The sequence below is a fragment of the Crocuta crocuta genome, unplaced genomic scaffold, assembly GCF_008692635.1.
Source record: "Crocuta crocuta isolate KB4526 unplaced genomic scaffold, BGI_CrCroc_1.0 scaffold260, whole genome shotgun sequence".
NCBI classification, from domain to species: Eukaryota; Metazoa; Chordata; class Mammalia; order Carnivora; family Hyaenidae; genus Crocuta; species Crocuta crocuta.
Genome location: NW_027527525.1, coordinates 3,036,233 through 3,055,485, shown reverse-complemented (window position 1 = coordinate 3,055,485; position 19,253 = coordinate 3,036,233). Strand labels below are relative to the sequence as shown.

The 19,253-nt window shown below is 49.4% G+C and overlaps 1 long non-coding RNA gene across 1 annotated transcript in view; it reads left to right on the top strand.

The window, feature by feature from the left end:
- The first annotated feature begins 1,390 nt into the window (after nt 1–1,390).
- LOC144231932 (uncharacterized) overlaps nt 1,391–19,253 on the top strand; it is a 25,065-nt gene continuing 7,202 nt past the window's right edge. Inside the window, exons 1-2 of the long non-coding RNA XR_013335247.1 lie at nt 1,391–1,442; nt 8,024–8,089. This is a non-coding gene — a long non-coding RNA (uncharacterized LOC144231932). The remainder of the gene's footprint in view (nt 1,443–8,023; nt 8,090–19,253) is intronic.

Sequence of the window (19,253 nt, the reverse complement as noted above, 5' to 3'; positions counted from 1 at the left end):
GGTCACGAACAGAAACCCAGCGCCCTTGTGAGACGAGGCAAGTGGCTGTAAATTTCAATGCACAAGTATTGACATCAAAAGGGGACATCCCCTCAAAAGGGACCTCAGGCCCTTCCAGTGATTTCTGCACTGGGCCGCGGAGGGGCTCGAGGCAGCAGGTGACATCAGCACCCTGGAAAGGCTGTGCAGGCGCCCCCACCGTGCACGGAACGTTCACATTCGTGAGGCAATGGACTCGGATTCAGTGCGAGCTGCAAGCCACGGGGCCATTTTGCAGATGAAGCAGCCAAGGCGGAGAGACAGATCAAGTGACTTCCTCAAGGTTCCCGGCCAGGAAATGGTGTGACCGGGGCCCGAAGTCTGTGGACTCAAGACCCAGCACGTTAGGCATCGCCGACAGCGGGCGACATCCAGCCCAGTGCTTGACACAGACGGGACCAAGGGGGAGCTTTTGAATGAGGGAGGCAACCTCAGGGAGGGGAGGGGCTGGGGACTGGAACATGGAAGTAACTGTTCTAGAATGTTCGCTTGAGTCAGTGGTCCTCCAACGGTGCTGTAACCCCTCTCCTCTTGAGGATGGGTTGAGGAGCTGAGCTCCAGGGCATTCAGATTTTCTACTTTTCCTTTATCAAGGGCAGGTCCCTCTCACAGCATGATTTGGAGTAAGATTTCGCCGGAGAACGAACGAAGGAAAAACAAAGATCCCTTTGCTAAAAACAGGTGGAGGCACTTGTGGAGATGAGCACTGGGTGTTGTATGGAAACCAACTTGACAGTAAACTATAAAAAAAGAAAAATTCCGTTTTAAGTGGCCTTCAAGGCCTCCGCCAACCCCATTGTCTGTGATCTTATGAGTTGAGTGTGGGCTCTACTGCCTCCTGGCCACATGGGTCTTCACCTCTTCATCTTTCAAATGGGCATAAGGAGAGAGACACTGCCAGTGGTCGAGTTTGTCACGCGGAGGAAGCTTGCGGATGTGCCCTGAGAAGAGCAGGAGACCCTGCCGGAGAGAGAGGTGAAGTTGTGCAATCATCGAACATTTCTGGAGTGGCGCCTCTGGGCGGCACTCCGGATAAGTGCTGGAGATACAAAGAGCCACCGGCGCGGAGGGTAGTAGGAAGCAGATAAACAGACGCGGACGCACAGTCTCCTGGGAGATAGGTAAATAAGCAGGCAGTTTCAATGCCAAAGGGATGTGTGCCCCGAGGTAAGCGCGGGGAAGGGTCATCGGCCCAGCTCAGCCCGGCGATGGGCGATGGAGGTGACAGGCAGGGGGTGGGTGGCAGAAGTGACATCTAGCATGAGTCTCCAAGCGGAAGCAAAGCCCAAGAGCGATACTGGGTGCACACGTACATGTTCCACTCGCACAGGATTTTAGTCACAAAGCAACGAGGCTTCTGAGCTGCCACTTCTCCTTTCTTGCCGGGATCTGACAGAGACAAAGTAAGTGTGAAGAATACCACGGGGCCAATGTTACAAGCTCTGTGGACTTTTGCTCCACCCTTTCTTTCTTTTTTTTTTTGCAAAAAAAAAAAAAAAATATTCCACCAATGAACGTGCTAGGTCCTGTGCTCTTGAGTAAAACTCAATCTACTTTCAGAAGCGTCATCTACAAGAGTCCAGGGACCCTCTGAGTATCTCCTGTCCAGCAACATATTTGTCCAAATGAGAAAGCGGGAGTCCAGAGAGGCAAGGTGTCTTCACCGCAGCCCAGAGGTACAGGAGTCAAGTTTAGATCTGGGGTTCCTCGGGTGCCACCAGCTTTGATGCCTCTGGAATGGGAGTGGCCGTGTGTTCAGGAGACACGTCAGGTTTGCAGTCCGAGGGCCCGAGGTGGGGCTCACCCCTGCCTTTACCCAACAAGGATCCCGTGGGTACGGCAACGACAGCAACGGGCTAGGGTACGAAACGCACCACTCCCCTTGATCTAAAGAGCTCAGAGGACAAAAGATACCTCAGGTGTCCACTAACACCCATGACGCTAAGTGCCAATGGAAGAAGGTGCCCGGAGCTTTGAGGGCAGTGTTTGCATGTGATGCATTGGAAGACGTGGCGTTTGAAGCCATGCACGCTTGGGTTCCAATGCTAGCTCTGCCCCTCCCTGTGTGATCTTGGGCAAGTTAGTTAACCTTTCCGAGCCTCAGTTTCTCCATCTAGAAAAGGGGGAGAATAATACCCCACCTGTGGGCATTCATGAATAAAGGGTATAACCTTGAGATACCACTGGTTCAGTGCCTGGCCTGATAAGCAGAGACTATCATCAATGGCGAGACCTGGGGCAAGACGGTCAAGGTCTCCAAGGCTCCGGGAGCATTGACTGTCTCATTCGCACAGGAGGTGATGGAAGTGAAGTGTGCTCTGTACAATGGTGACATGTTTTAAAAAAGTGGTAGTTATCTCTCTTGGGATTCTTGGCCGGTCCCAATTAGGATGATGAAGGCACTGTAGCATGGTGGTTTGTCAAATTCCAGTGAGTAGTTGTGGGTCAGAAGCCAGGGCAGCCCCTCTGACCTCATGCCCCTTGCCCACNGCCTGCCCAGCCTGGGCCTGGTTTCTTTGTCTATCAGCAAAGTCCTGCAGGGAGGGGGCCTTGCCAGCAGGCCTGAGAAAGAAGTCAGGCGTGCTTGGAATGCAATTGCAAAAGAGGTTACAGAGCCTGGCGAGAATGCTGAAATCAAGTGATGCCGGGAGGTTTTGTTATTTTTGAAAAAATGACTCATTCTGAGAAACCCTAACGGGCCTTCCAGAACGTTCACCTAGTTGCCTGTATGTATAACCCAGAGCCCACTCAGAGGAAAACAAGCCCCGTTGTCACAGCGGAAGGAGGGGTGGCCAGCTGTGGGGGGGGGGACGGGGGACAGGGAGGGTGATTTGATGGAGGAAGAGCTTCAAGGTCATTCCTGCCCTTGGAGCTGACCGCTTTAATTTCCCAGTCCTTTTCTCCACCCATCATGCAAGCATCCCCTTGGAGGTAACAATGTGTCCTTTGCATTGACCCCAGCGGGCCAGAGAAGAGGCAGGGATATTTCCATTCGACAAGCAGGGCGAATAGGTGTCCAGAGAGTGTTAAGCTATTGCTCCAAGATGAGAGAGGAAAGGGAGGGCTGGGGAAGGGGGAGCGAGAGACAGGGAAAGAGAGGGAACGAAGAAGAAGGAGGAGGAAGAGGGAACAGGAGAAGAGCAGAGCAGAGAAGCCCATGAATGAGAACCAAAATGAGAGCCGTTCTCGTCTGGAGAAGCACCGAGAAGGGCAGCTTTCAGGGAGGGGTTGCATTGACTTCTTCGCAGTGGGATGCCCTTAGCCAAATGTAGGGCTTTTTTTTTTTTTTAATGTTTATTTATTTTTGAGTGAGAGAGCTGCGCGACCAAGGGAGGGGCAGAGAGAGGGGGACAGAGGATCCAAGCGGGCTCTGTGCTGACAGCAGCGAGCCCGATATGGGGCTCGAACCCGCGAACGGCGAGATCATGAACCCAATCAGTCTCTCGACCAGCTGAGCCACCCAGGCGCCCCCAAATGTGTGACTTTGGGGAAATAGGTCCCTTCACCAGTCTCCAAAGGAGATGGGGGAGTAGAACAGATTGAGAGCTTCTAAAATTTAGTAGGCCTAAGAATATTCTGGAAAACCTGTTACATTACACATTGCCAGGCCCCCTTCCCAGGAATTCTGATCCTGTACATCTGGCGGGGGGTGGGGTGCTGGGGAATCTGCATCTCTAACAAGCTCTTGGGTGAGGCTGCTTCTGCTGCCACGGACCCCACCCTGAGCGTCCTGGGGCTGGTTGGCCTTGACTGGCCCTGCCATTTCTGCTGTCAGTGATTCAAGAAAACCAACAGCCCCTGGTCGTGGAAAGCTGTGCCGGGAGCTGGGAATATAAAAATGGACAAGACAGGGTTTCTGCCTTTTGGGTCCAGCAGTGTAGGCAAGGAAGCAGACAGTGCAAGGAATTCTAACACAGGGATACGCAGGGGTGGCGCGGAGGCGGGAGTGGGGGCTACCTGTGAGGAAGCCAGGTAAGGCTTCAAGGAGGAAGCTGCTGGGTGAGCTTCTGGGGCTAAGTCGTCACTAACCAGGAGGTCACGTTAGGGGATGACCTCCGGGCAGAGGGCAGTGCAGGCTGTTTGGAATAGTCTACAGAGAAAACTTTGGCTCAGCACTCACCGAGGCGGTAGTAGTGCCGTGCAGAGAGAGAGAGTGATGGCCCAGCTCTGCCGTCCAGGAGCTTGCCAAACCTCCCTGCAGCTGCTCCTCATCTCTCCGGAGGGCGTGGGTGGGGGGCAGGGGTCGGAGCTGCAGCCGCCAGCATCCCTGGGGCCCACAGTCACACAGACACACACATATGCACACGCACAGTACTAGACGTACATGCAATATATACACACGTACACACGCACAGGCACACAGTTCAACCTCATTATTTGTGGATTCTGTATTTGTAAATTTGCCTACTGGGCTAATATTTGCTTGTAACCCCCAAATCGATACTCATCGCCCTAGTAGCCCTTCAAGGACATGTGCAGGGCGGTGACAAAATTCGACCATGCTGGGCGATGCTCAGGCATCTTGCTTCAGCCCGTGTCCTATAGGCAAGGGTCCTTTTTGTAGCTTATGAGTCCCATGCTTTGAGCAGCTTGGCATTTGTTTTGTTTCGTTTTGTGTGATTTTGCTGTTGAAAATGGCCCCCTCCCTAAGCACAGAGGCTGTGATGTGCCTTCTGGAGAAAGCAGGTGTGTTAGAGTTGGCCCTGACTTCAGTGCTAGTGAATCAACAATATACATATTCAATAAGGTGCCTTTAAACAGAAACACGCATGAAACAAGGTTATGTATTGATGATGGGTTGATGAAAATGTCGTGGGCAGAGGCCCCGCAGAACCTACCCTTTCATTTCCCCGGGGAACAATGATACAGCAATCACTAATTCAGCGTTCAAGGTAACTTTGTGGAACTTCATTACCATGAATAATGAGAACTGGTGTGTGTGTGTGTGTGTGTGCATGTCTGTGTGTTAACATGAAGCCTCTGCCAAGTTTTTCTGTTGCTCAATATTACAAGTTAGTATATTTAACAAGATAATTCAGAGTTGCAGCAAGAGCTTAATACAATCCAAGGCTACCTAGGTAAACTCTGGAAGCTTTCTTGCTAATCCTATCTGGTAGGAGTCCTTATCCAATTTAACCATTTCCTCCTCTGCTGAGATCTAACCAAACAACCTCTTGCTACTTGCTGTCCTGAAGCAGCTTCCACGCCCACTTGAATTCACAATGTCTTGGCAACTTGGTTTAGGTACAAAGGTGCATCTGCTGAAACTCGGTGCCACAGCGTGGCTGAATGTGCCTTCGGTGTGGGTTCCGGGGTGATTTTACATCGGACATTGTTTTGGCTTCATCACTATGATTCTGCCACCTGTTTAGATGTGTGTTTTTTCCAACACCATCAATCAATCCTCTGCCAACACCCGGGTGCCCTGTAATCTAAGTTCTGACCCTCGCTGCTGCTGTTCGAGGTTGCCTCAGACCCCGCAGACTAAGGGCTCAGCCCCACAAGACGGTCCCGACTTCAGATGCCGGGGACAAATGCAGGTTGTCACCTGTCCTTCGGACCGACTGGCTCTTTTTCAGAGGTTCCCAGAATCCCCTCTGTGGGTTCAGTGAATTTGCCAGAGCAGCTCACACACAGCTCAGACACCCAGATTATTCACTGGATTGCTGGTTTATTACAAAGGATATTGAAGGAGATGAATTAACAGTCAGATGAAGGGCAATCCGTAGGGCGAGGTCCCAAATGCAGGAAATTCTGTCCCCATGGAGTTTGGGGGCCAGCAATGTGTCAGGTGCTCTGGCTCCGCTCTCCTAAACCCCTCTTCTTGGGGTTTTCAAGGAGGCACGACTGATTCGCTCACTGGCCATTGGCCGCAGAACTCAGCCCCAGGCCCCACCTCCGTGCCTCCCTCTCCGGGGTCAGAGGGTGGAGCTGAAGTTTCCAACCTTGAGGTTTCCTCAGCCTTAGGTGACCTACGGCCTTTCCAGAAGTTACCTCATTTAACATAACAAAAGGCACCTCGATTCCTTTCTGTTTAGGAAATTCTAAGGTTTTAAGGAGATCCGAGCCAGGCACAGGGAGGGAGACCAAAGTATATATATTTTTTCTTCTAAATCGACATCACATTTGTGATTCCTGCATTTGGCAGACTGGTTTAATTTCCGCCATGGTACATAGGCTTTTGGGTCCTCTGGGAGCAGGCTCAAGGGCAGGGAAATCGGATGTAGTGACCATCCTCGCCCAGACAGCCGGCGACCGGCGATGGAGCTAGGCCTTGAGCCTCTGCAGCCTAAGGCAGCATCCGGGCTCCCCATGCCTCGGCCACCCCGCCCCATCCCCTCGGCCACATCAGACCTTTGTGACTTGTTTCTGAGATGTGTGCTGAGAACAGACAAGGGCCTGTGAGGTCTTTGTGGGTTGGACTTGCACGCGATGTCCCTAGGAGCCGGGCCGAGGGGCTCCGCAGCCTTCCTGGCCTGTGAAATGTCTGCCTTCCGAGGGGTGGGCCACGCCGGAGGAAGGCTTTGGGTGCTCCTGGGCCTCTGACTCCTGGCTGTGGGTCCTCCTGGCCAGCCGAGCGAGAGGAAGCACTGAGGCTGAAGGAGCGAGGCGGCTGGCTGCCATCCCACATAAACACGCTCCGTCACTGTAAATTATTTACGCACCATATGGAGGCTGCACAGGCTCCTTGGTGGGGTGCGTTAATTAGAAGCCTGAGAATCTTGNAGAGGAATGGAGGAGGGACTGCTCCCTTTTGCTCAGTATTGCCCTGATCAGAAACTTCGGTGATTCCGGCTTTTCTAGGAACAAGTCTGAAGCCTTAGCCCGGCATTCAAGGCCTCTTTCCGTCCACAGCTCTCACACCTGCCCTCTGCTTCTGGCACGACAGCTTTTCACTGTTCTGTGTAAAATGACCACACCGTTTCCAGCTTAGACCTTGCATGATGTGCCCTCTCCCCTGCCTGGACCTCCTTCCCTTTCTCAGCACCCTTTAAATCACAGACCCTTAAAATGTCATGGCTTCTGGTGTGAACCCAGACACCAGCTGCATCTCTTGCTGAGGGATCTTGGTTCCTTAAGCAGAACTTNGCACTTAGTTCCCTCTGCTATAATCACTTCTTTTCAAAACCTCACTCTTTCTAGACCCTGCCCCACTGAAGAGAAAAGGGCCTGGTCTTACTCATCGCTAAACCTCCTGCGTCTAGCCCAGTGCCTGGTGATTATCGGCATCACATGAGGAGCATACGTTCAATAGAAGCCCACACGTGTAGTAGCCAACACTTCCTGAGTGCTTACTACCTGCTGGGCTGTGTCCTCCACCCTTCCCACGAGTTAACTCATTTAATGCAATGGTCTTACATTATAGCTGTTATCAGCATTCCCATTTAACAGATGAGGAAACTGAGGCACAGAGGGGAGAAATAACTTGTGCGCGGTTCCACAGGAGTCCTGGAGTTGAGATTCAAACCCAGAGAGGTTCTAACCTCCATTATTCCAGTGCCCTCACAGTTCGACATTAGTGATGCAGAAGGGGCGTTCAGTGGTCCGTGCCTGGCACGTAGCAGGTGTTTAGTGCGTGTCGAATAAGTGTCTGGGGCCTTTGTATGTTGACCGCCCAGCCTAGAGGCCGGCAAGCCACACAGGTCAGCTACTAAAGAAGGGTAAAATTTCCCATTTGTTAAATGTATCTCTAGAAAATGTTTTTTTCAGGGGCGCCTGGGTGGCTTAGTCGGTTAAGCGTCCGACTTTCGCTTAGGTCATGACCTCGCGGTTCGTGGGTTCGAGCCCCGCGTCGGGCTCTGTGCTGACTGCCAGCTCAGAGCCTGGAGCCTGTTTTCAGTCTGTGACTCCCTCTCTCTCTGACCCTCCCCTGCTCACGCTGTCTCTCTCTCTCTCCTAGAAATAAAAACATTTAAAAAAAATTAAAAAAAAAAAAAAGAAAATGTTTTTTCAGAGTCTCCAGTCCTGTGTTCCTTTTTGCCAGGTGGCCTGCTCTAGACCCAGCTCTCGACTCTCCTGAGAGGAGGAACGGCCCGTGATTCCCAGACAGGTACCCAACCATCGCCATCTTTTCCTTAGGCTGTTACATCTCCCCACTCTGTCTAGAACGTTCCTTCTTCCTCTCTCCTGCGCCTTCCCCACTGCCACTGTGATCCTAACTGGAAAACTCCTCTCCCGTCCTTCAAGGTCTAGTTCACACCCACTGTCCTCTGGCAACTCTTGTTCAACCCTCTCCCATGCCTTGGCTCTCCCAAACTGAACACACATCTAAATGATATACACATGACAAAGTGGTGACTGGCTTGGGCTTTAGCGCCAGACACCTGGCTTTCAGTTGGGCTCTGTCACCCTGTGCACGTCTCCCTGCCAGAACTTTAGTTTCCCCATCGGTGAAATGGTACAATCATAGCCCCAACCTCGCAGGGTTTCGCGAGGCATCAGTGGAAGAGCATATTCCACTAAGCATATTCCAGCACTTAGTTCATGAGGTAGGAACACAGTATGGGCCCCTATACTGTTAGTTTTCTAGAAGGAGCCCCCTGGCCCCGGATGGCCCTCCATACATCTTTCTGTCTCCAGTGCTCATTCTGGTGCCTTGCACACAGCAGTTGCTCAGTAAGTGAAAATGCAATTCAAATTCAACAAAGGAAGCATTTTTGAGCATCCACCATGTACCAAGCGCGAGATAGGCAGATGGGTGTCAGCTAAAGGTCAGGATGCACGCACCCAAACAGAGCCAGTAAGACACTTGGTGTGAACACCAAGGTGGCACTTCCATTGGGTCATTTGTTCATTAAGGCATTTGCTGTGCCAGGCTCCGGGGAGACAGAGGTCAGGAAAACACAATCCTGGTCCTCAAAGAGATGTGACTGAGTACATAAAATATACGAAGGGGCATATGACTGCTGTCCCAGAGTGCGCCTTGGGGCTCTGAGGACAGAGCCACTGGGTTGTGGGTCAGTTTGTAAGGGACGGGGGAGGGGGGCTGGAGGAGAAGCTGGATGAGAGGGCTAGTCCTTTGCGCTTGCTGGTTCTTTTGCTTAGGACCCCTTTCCCCTCAGCCATCCCGTCTCAGATGGCATGTCCTCTGGTCCAGCAGAGGACCTTAGGAAAGGTCCTTTCCCTTAGGAAAGCTGCCTCCTCGTTGCTCTATCACCACACTCTGTTCATTTCTGGTCCAGCACTGACCGTGGTCCCAGTGAATGAAAGCAGGGCAAGGTAAAGGAACTAACATTTTTTTGGAATATCTACTATGTGCCAGACACAGTGCTCCTTCATTGACGAGCGCTTTTAATTAATTTCCCCAACATTCCAGGGGCGGTGTATTATTATCCTCATTTTGCAGACTACAAAGGGGGCCCCAAGATGGCAAATGCCTTAGCTCAAGGTCACCGGCCGGATGTAATGGAACTGGACTTGGAATCCAGGGCCAGCTGCCTCCCCACACCCATGGTGCTTTCATGGCACCCGGAGAGGCCAAGTGCAAGAAAGGAAATGGAATGACTCGTTTACTGCCTCAGGCATTTTCAGCAACAAGTTAGTGATTTCCCTAATTCCCAGTCTGCTGTTAATACAGAAACTTGGCAGCTGGGAACCAGGCTGCAGAAAAACTCAGCAGCACCACCTGCCGGTAGTGAGGGAACACTGCAGAAATAAGCAGGGGCAGGGGCCCTCCTCTCTGTGGGAGGGAATCCTGAGGAAAGGACCCGAGACAGCCTCCCATGCCCTTATTCAAAAGGAGCATTGAGACTGAGAAACTTACTCAAAGTTACAAAGCTAGTGACGGCAGGTTTGAGTCTGTATCTCTTCTGATTCTCAGTTCGGTACGCTTTCCCCACCCACGCATTCTCCCCCTTCCCCCACCCCCATTCAATGAGCATTAATTTAGCACCTACTATATCGTGCACATATTTCTTCTTGTGGGTTAAAAACATTGGTAGCTAAAATTAGCCTTTGGGGGTTATTGTTGTATCACTTCATCGCCTTTAGTAACATACTTATTCATTGCAACTAAGATATATTGGCCTGACCGTTGGGCACCTGGGTGGCTCAGTAAGTCAATCCTCTGACTCATGATCTCAGCTCAGGTCTTGATCTCAGGGTCTTTATCTCAGAGTCGTGAGCTCAAGCCCCGTGTTGGGCTCCACCTTGGGCGCGAAGCCTACTTAAAAAAAAAATGCTGTATTGACCATTACTATGTATTATCTGACACTATGCTCCGGCATTATCTCCGTTGAGCCTTACAGATGAGGAAATTAAGGCTGGGGAGGTTTCGGAATGTGCCTGACATAGCTTACTTAGTAAGTTATGGAGTTGCAATTCAAATCCAGATCCTTCTGATCCCAGGGCCAGAGACCTTAGTCACTGCATCATATTTATTCTTAAAGTATCTAAGGTTGGTTTAAGGAATATCAATACTCTAGTAAGGATTTTGCTCCCATTTCAAATAATTACTTATTTTTTTTTGTCTCAGAGTGATACTAACTCTTCTCAAATTCATTACTTAAAAATTTTTCTAAGTTTATTTATTTATTTTGAGAGAGCAAGAGAGCCATCAGGGGAAGGGCAGAGAGAGAGGGGCGGGGGAGAGAGAATCCCAAGCAGGCCCTGCACTGTCAGCGCAGAGCCCCCTGAGGGGCTCGAACTCGTGACCCGTGAGATCATGACCTGAGCCGAAACCAAGAGTCAGATGCTTCACCCCCTGAGCCACCCAGGTGCCCCTGAAATTCATTGCTTCTTAAATCCCTGGGGGTTTATATTGAGGTTCTACTCTGTACCAGGCACTGTTAGGTGCCAGGGACATAGAAGTGACTGGAACTCAGCTACCTGCTCATGGTTTTATAGGTTTCAGCCTCAATACAAGGTAACTGGCAAGCTGTGTTCTCATAGAAGCCTTGCACAACTCCTGGGGACGCCGTTCACGCTGCAACGGATGGATAGTGGCCCCTTTTGAGTTGTGCAGTGCACTGCGTGTGTGACCGTATATGGCAGCCCTGACCTAGTGAGATGGGAACAAGGAGCAAGGGCATGGGGTGAAGGATGGGGAACAATTCTTCCTCCTCTGCACAGTGAGGAAGCTTCACCGTGAAGGGCTCTGGCATGTGAATGCTGGCAAAGCTGCACAGACTCTGATTTCCTGTCCTCTTCAGCTGGGAGGTGGTGTCAGGGTTTGAGGAAATGTAGCGCTGCGTGTCAGCGAGCTGAGCAGAAAATGGATTTCAGTTTCCATTTCTCCGGTTGGCTGCCACGTTTCATTTCATCTTCAGTTCCCAGGAATTCTGCCCTTGTTCTAATTTTTGGCCAGATGGGTAGTTTCTCTCTTTTGGGTGGTTGCTTCCTGGAAGTGGAGCTCCCCAGCTGCAGGTGGCGCGTGTAAAAACCAGAAGATCAAGTGCGGGCAACCTGACAACCATTTGAGAAAATCTCTGCCCAACCACAGGGCAGTGAACTCACTGCGGCCCCTGAGAATGGAGTCCTCACGTCCTGGAAGAGAACACGCTCATCTCTCCGGCTTCCCCAGCACCCTCGCCAGCCGTGCCTCTTTGTGCCCATTTGTCTTTAACTTCTACTATGAAAACAAAAGGAGTTATTTTTTTTTCATTTTCTAAACAGAAAATTACTTTATAATGACTATACTCATCCCCAACACCCACCCCAAAGATGTTAATTCAGACTCAGTTGTGGGCGAGAATCGTACGATTGGGTGAGCACCATGTGCGCAAAGCTGTAAGGCGCAAAATAGCAAAACGATGCGCTTTCAGTCTTCCAGAAGCTTCTGGTCTGGTTGTTGCACGGGGTGTTGAAGCACCCTGTCCTGGAAAGGGACCGGGTGGTGAAGGAGGTTTTCGTCACCAGACAGAAGGCAAGGAGCTCCCCTCCTCCCCCTCACCACATCGCCTTAATGGCAGAGCAAGGTGAAACTTTAGCCGGTGTGCCACATGGAGGAAATGAGGGAGAGGGCTCTCTTCTGTTCTGCCCTGGAAGAAAGATACGATCAGCTTTTCGATTTCTCATTAATTCAGAGTAGGAAGGTTCCTTTACTTCCTCATGTTGTGGGCTAAATAGATATTCAATAGCCAGTCTGTGAACATAATCAGCCACAATAACCTTGTTTCTATGGGAAAATGAGTTCCCTGGTCTGCACAACTGTCTTGGAAATCGGCTATTGGAACACAACCCTTCGTTGAGCTCAAGTGCCCCTGCTATTCATCATTGTGAAGTTCATGTTGTGGAAGGAGCTGTGAATTCAGGTGTTGGGGTTCCAGACTGCTCCACGCTGTCTGTGTCATACTCTTGGGCAAGTCACACCATTTTCTTCTTTGGGGACTTTTCTGTAGATGAGGGCTTGGACCGGATGAAGTCCCATGATCTTTTGGGGTCTAAGTCCTTGTGACTGTGATTCTCTTTGCTTTGCTACTCTCATTTCTAGCCTATCAGTGCATTTCTCAATAACTAGAAGACTTCTTTGGCCCAGGGCATGTTGGCTCCAGGTCCATTCGTCACTCTCATGTCAGCTGGTTTCTGGCTTGGTCCAGCCACTGGGGAACAATGGAGCATTATTGAAAGACCATAATCAGGGTATTTCTCCTCCCCTCTGCCTTCAGGGGTTGCATTTCATCCTTGGCTCTGGATCCCACCAGGGTTGTAGGGTGAACTCAGGACTTGGCTTCCTATGACCCTATGCCTTCTTCTCTGCCCGTCCAGCTAAGAAGCAGTGGTGGCTTCCTGCCATAATTAATTTCCGGGATGCCTCCTTGTTTCCTAATGGAGCTTTCAGCCCTTCCATCACCTGTGTAACTCATTCCCCATATGGATTTCCTCCCGTTCCCAATACGCAGAGTGGTTTCTGTTTACTTGGTTGGACTTTGACCTGAGACATTCAAACTTTTGTTAGTTTTACCTTATAACCGCCAGCCATAAAGATGATAATGATAATGTTGATGATTATAACCCCTTCCTTGGTATATAACCTCACATATTACAAAGCTTTCACTTGGGTTCTGTAATTTTAGTCTCATAATAACAGTGTGACATAAGAACGGCATTTATCAGTAATTCCACTTTACAGAAGAGGAAATGATCTCACTGAGTCACACAGCTGGCAGGCCTTGGTACAGCTGGAACGAAAACCAAGGCTTTGGTTTCTTATCTAACTTTCTTGCCACCCCCTGCAGTTCTTCTACGTCACCATTATGCCACCTACCCCATTGGAATGGTGTCTTCATGCTGCTCCTTTAGGATGGGACTTTCTGAGTGTGGGGCACAAACCATCAGTTGAAGGTGTATTAGTTATGTAACACTGTGTAACAAATTACCCCAACACTTAATGGTTTAAAACAGTATCGGGCGCCTGGGTGGCTTAGTCGGTTAAGCATCCGACTTTCGCTTAGGTCATGATCTCACGGTTCGTGGGTTCGAGCCCCGCGTCGGGCTCTGTGCTGACTGCCAGCTCAGAGCCTGGAGACTATTTCAGAGTCTGTGTCTCCCTCTCTCTCTGACCCTCCTCTGCTTGCTCTGTCTGTCTGTCTGTCTCTCTCTCCTAGAAATAAAAAAAAAACAAAAAACAAAAACAGTATCATTTATTATTCTGGAAACAGTTCATGTATGTATTAATACTTTCTTCTATCCCCCATTTTCTGGGTTGATGGTTCACCCAGAGCTTGAGGACAGGGTTCAGCCTGACAGGGCCTTGAGATTGTGCTTTTCAACAATTTGAGCTGGAGTCTGGCTGCGGTGTGATGAGGCGGAAGGTGGTTGGCTGATGTTTGCACTGGGCAACACTGAACATACAGGCTTCTGCCTTTGGCAGACCCTGCAGAAAAAGCAATCTCTAGCCAAGGGACAAGGTCAAGGGAGTGAGGCATAAGCTTATTTGTATTCAAATCATTAAATGGGAGACTACGGTGTCTTTCTCCCCATCTGTATTCTTCACTGAGTGTTCAGCGTACAATATCACGCTAGAAGGCAAAGCGGATCCTTGCACTCTGGGGCTTACAACACCATCAGAAAGAAAAGTGTGTTATATTCCTGAGTCCCCAGAGACCCAAGTCTTTGGGGGAAGATCAGGGTCTCTGTAGCCATCACACTCTCTGTGTTTTCAACCATCAGTAAATATTTATGTTTACCTTATGCTAACCTTGTTCCAGTCTCTTACCCCACTGTCTAGGATTCCCTGACAAGGACCTCACCTCGGTTATTTCTGGAAGTTCCAGGGGATGGCTCCTGTGTCCGTGTGAACTCTGTCCTTCTGGCTCCAGTGTTCTGTTTACTCTCCCTCTTCTTGGCTGTAGCTGACTGCTCTGATGTCCACAGACAAGCTTCGGAGGCCCTTGCCAAGGCTGCTGTTGGCTGGTATCTGTGCTGGGGTCACTGTCTCTGGCATCACTGTGTTCTGTGCTGACCCAAGAAGAATGCCCATCTCTGCTTGCATCTTACCTGTTTACATGAGCCATAGGCAGGGCCACCCTGCTTCTCAGTAGCTGGTGGAGATTTTAAGGAAATAACATTTTTTTCCTCTTCTGTTTCAGCCTCTCCCCTCACAAGTTCTTGTACAAGCCCCAAGGCAGGCTTGTAAAGACGCATGTGGGAAACCTTCCGACCGTTGCACTCAAGTTGTCTCTACTTTCCACCATTAACCCACCTACCCCACTGAAACAGCATCTGACACTGCCCCTTAGGATTATATTTTCTAAGTGTGGGGCACAAACCATTGTTCGAAGGTGTACTAGCTATCTATTGCTGTGCAACAAATTGCCCCAACACTGAGTGGCTTAAAACAGCATCATGTAGTATCTCAGAGTTTTTTGGGGTCAACATCCAGGAGAGGGTGTAACTGAGTCCTCCAACTCTGTCTCTCAGATGGCTGGAGTCATCTTAAAGCTTGACTGGGAAGGACTTGCTTTCTAGCTCACTCATATGCCCATTGATGGGGTTCAGTTCCTTGTTGGCTCTTGTTCTGGGGGATTCAGTGCCTCAGCGGCTGCTGGTTGGTACACTCCTTGGTGCCTTGCTACATGGGCCTTTCCGCAGAGTATCTCACAGCAAGGTGCTGGCTTCATCACAGTGAACAAGTGAGAGAGCAAGAGAGAATACACACAAGGCAGAAGTCATGGTCTTTTGTAACCTTGTCTTGGAGGTGACATCATCATTTTCGCCAGAGTTTATTAATTAGAAACAAGTAGCTAGATTTAGCCCATCCTCAGGAGGGGATTACACAGGGGTTGAATGGCAGGAGATATGAAGCACTGGGGACCATCTCAGAGGCTGTGTAGCATGGACAGCAGGGGCGAGGCAAAAGTCATTTTGATGTTGAGCAAATTATGATCAAAAATAATTAGTCATTAGCCATTTATTTTAAAGTGAGGTAGGAAAATGTTACTGGATGTTATTGCCAAAAAAGAGGCTAAGTAACAAAAAAAAAGTGGAGGAATCAATTAAAAGAAAAATATGAAGTACAGGTGGTTTTCAAATTGGCTTGCCAGCAGGAGCCGTGATTTGTTCCTAACCAATGAGATATGGCAAGGTGACGGGATGTCACTCACAGTTAGGTCACATCATGTAAGATTCTGTCATATCAGAAACACTCCCTGTGAGCTTGATGAAGTAGATAAGCCTCCAGGGCAAGGAACTAAGGGTATCCTCTAGGATCCCAGGACAACCTCTAGCTGAGAGCCAGCAAAAAGACATGACCCTCAGTGAGAGAACCACAAGAAAATTCTATCAACAACCTGAATGTGCTTGGAAATGGATTCTTTCCCAGTTGAGTCTCCAGATGAGAACACGGCCCAGCTGACACCTAGATTGTAGCTTGATGAACCACTAAGCGGAGTTAAGCTATGCCTGACCTTCTGGCCCACAGAAATTGTAAGGACATAAGGGTGTGTCATTTTAAGCCTCTATGTTCGTTGTAATGTATTGCACAGAAAAGAAAAACTAACACACCCACTCTAAGACACATGTAAAAATCTAAAAAGCATTTCAGGGCACAGCAAATTTAACTATGTAATTCTGTTTCAAATTGCCAAATATTCATGAAATCTTCAGAAGGACGGAGACCTCAAAGCCAAAGTTAACAAGTCTTGGTGGAAAATAGAGATCTGTTAGCAGCATCTGCAGAGCTGAGCGAAGGGCGCCTTTCTTATGGGGACGATGGAGAAGGTGGCTAATCAGGGATCATTGAGAAGACGCCTTGCATCAATGAAGTGAAGACTTGCTGAGGATTATGCAGGAAAGGGACTACAGAGTGTATTTATATTTTCCTTTTAAGTTTGTAATCTGGTAGGAAAATGATTAAAGAGAATGGTGGGAAGTTGATGCTGGTTGAGTGAAAGAGCAGCTGTCTTTTATCTGTGGGAAGTCTAATCCAACACTTGCAAATGCTGAGTGCTGGCCGGTCACAGACTCTGCAAGCATTCACATCACAACCATGGCTGGGGCTAATACGACTAGAGAGTGAGGCCCTGATCCTCAGTTAACTAGTGATTGGTATTAGAGGGGTCACACTGTAGAGACAGAGCACCACATCGTAATCAGGGGTTTGATTCTCTGACTTGCTCCATAGCATATACCAGTGGCAATGTCTATCTAATGTAGTAGTGATAGTTACATAATTTGTGCTATTTTCCTGTAAAGGGTATTTTTCATTGAAGAATTTGCCTTAGTTTGGGATCTAGAGCAGACTCCAGGCAGGGATTGGGATGCCAGCAGTTAATTTGGAGGTGATGTGAGGAAGCTCCTGTAGGGGTGAGTAAGTGAGCCAGGGAAGGGAGGAAGCCAGGGAAGGTGCCTGAATGAGTCTGCAGCCACTGTGGGCACCTGTGACTCAATTGTGCTAGGGACCCTTTGAGAGGCAGTGTGGCTTAGCTCAGCATTTCCCCCATTGAGGGGTGAGATAACTGGGGTGCTTATTTACTAATTCTAGTCCTGTTGAGGGTTACTCATGGAAGCTCTAGGTCACAAGATGCTATAAAATTGATTCAAACATAGGTGCTGTTGGATCCAGGGATCACAGATGCACATTCCACCTTGCATCACAGCACCAGCCTCAGGCCTCTCTTTGTGGGTCGATTTTAATTGGTTGGATGCTGGGCCCATTAATGACCAGGCAACAACGGCAAGACCAAGGAAGTACAAGGCAAGACTCCAGAGAGAATTCTAAAACTTTGACAAGCTAGACCCATGTCTGTGAGTCTTAGAATATTCTCACCATAGCAAGTATCCTTTGCGTTAAGAGTTATAAATCACCTCATTTAAAACATGGCAGGTGGTTGAGATTATTAAGAGTAAAAATGAACTTCCTTGGTCTAGAAGTGAGGGCATTGGCCCAATACTAAGATTTAGACTTATGTTCTTAATATCCAGATGATTAACAGATAGAGAATGAATTGCTTTTCAAACTCAAGTCACTCGTATGACCAATGAGATCAGTAATTGCTAACATTTATTAGGTGATTACTCCATACTGGGCTCTGGGCTGTGTTCTCTATATGCCTGACCTCATCAAATCCTCACAACCACCCAGTTAGAGAGACAGTCTGAAATCTCTGGTTCTTATGTGTGGGAATGAGACTCAGGTTAAGTAATTTACACAGATCCTGAGAATAGCAAGGGCAGATCAGGGATGGGAAGCCAGGTGTGACTCTACAAGCGGGAAGAAGTTCTATAAGATGATTTTTAGGACTGTGTGTGCTCTGTGAGCTGGTTTACATCCTCAATGGGCCAAGGAGCAACTGGGTTGTTCTTGTTAGATTGGGGTCCTGGGTTTTACAAAATGCTAATGTGAGAAGATCTTCAAATATCTGATGCTGTGTGTGGCAGATTCCAAACCAGTGCGTGTGCGTGGAAGCATCTGTGTGTGCTGAGTGGTGGGAACAGCATCTGTGGACCACCCCACACTCTAGCATTCGAATGTGAGACATCCCAGAAACAGTTCATCTTCCACAGAAGGGGAGGCTCTGCAGCAACAGTGTCCTGGGATTCGGGTGACCAAGACGCTTATTTCGGGTTCCACCCTTTGCTGGCTGTTTGACTTCAGGCAAGGGACTTAGTCACCAGGGAACCTACTTTTCTCATCTGTAAAATGAGGATAATGAGACCTGACTCTTGCCTTCCTGGCAGGGAGGGCAGGAAGCTTCCTGAGATCACCCCACCAGAGTCTTTTGATCTGCTTGAAAGAATCCTCCTTAATTGCCCAGCCAGGCACTGGAGCAGCTGGGCGAAAGTTTTATGACCCGAGATTCCCACAGCCCATAATCCACATGCTCCCAGAAGGCCTCGGAGGCTTCCAGTGATAGATCCGGCTGGCACATGTCCTGCCGAGCCATCAGCAGAGATTTCTCAGAGACTTAGTCAAATAATAGGCAGTTTCCCAGGGGTGTCCTTGCCAATGCTTCCACCTATTTGTGTCACAGCTCTTAAGAGTTCCTACGTGTACAAGGCCATTTCTCACCCTCCCCTGACTTGTCCACACGGTCACCTCGGGCATCGTGGGCAGCTCTTGGCTACTGAAGCCTGGATATGCACTCCGCCCTCTGGTTCAAGTCTGAAAAGGCTTCTTTAAGCCAGTGGCGTGGCGTGGCCGCCGTCTCATTTCTTGTCTGGACCATCACAAAAGCCTCTTAAGGAGCCTCCCTCTCCCCACTCCTGCTCTTCTTCGTGTCTGCCGCATGCAACCCCATCGGGAAGGCACACTGCTTCCCCATCAATGCTTCCCCATTGTCCACGCAATAAAAATACAACGAATCAACCTGACATTTAAAGCCCTGCCCACCCCCTAACTCAAAACCCGGCCCCAAATTTCCTCTCTTGCCTCATTTCTCATTTCTCATTCCTTCCCTGGTTGGTTCATCTATTCAGTCAACCGTCCCACTTTACTTGCCTGTCGTCTCCTCTGTGCTGTGTTCCACTCTGTGCTCAGCGAGCTCATAGCCTCATGGAAGCTATAGACACACACACTGGTGAGCACCATGTGCTTTGATAAGCACCGTAATAGGGGAAATGACGGTCTACAAAAACCTGTTCAAGGGGAGCCTCACGCTGCTTGGGGATGAATAGGGGTGGCTGCTGGGAACGGAAACATGTCTCATCAAGAATGACTTGGCTATGAAGGACGGTGGGGGGATTTCTGGAGACTGACACCACAGTGGCGGTTCACGGCTTGGCAAGAAGCCCAGTTGTCCGGAGGACTGGCTCTTACCCTGGAAGAAAAGGAACTA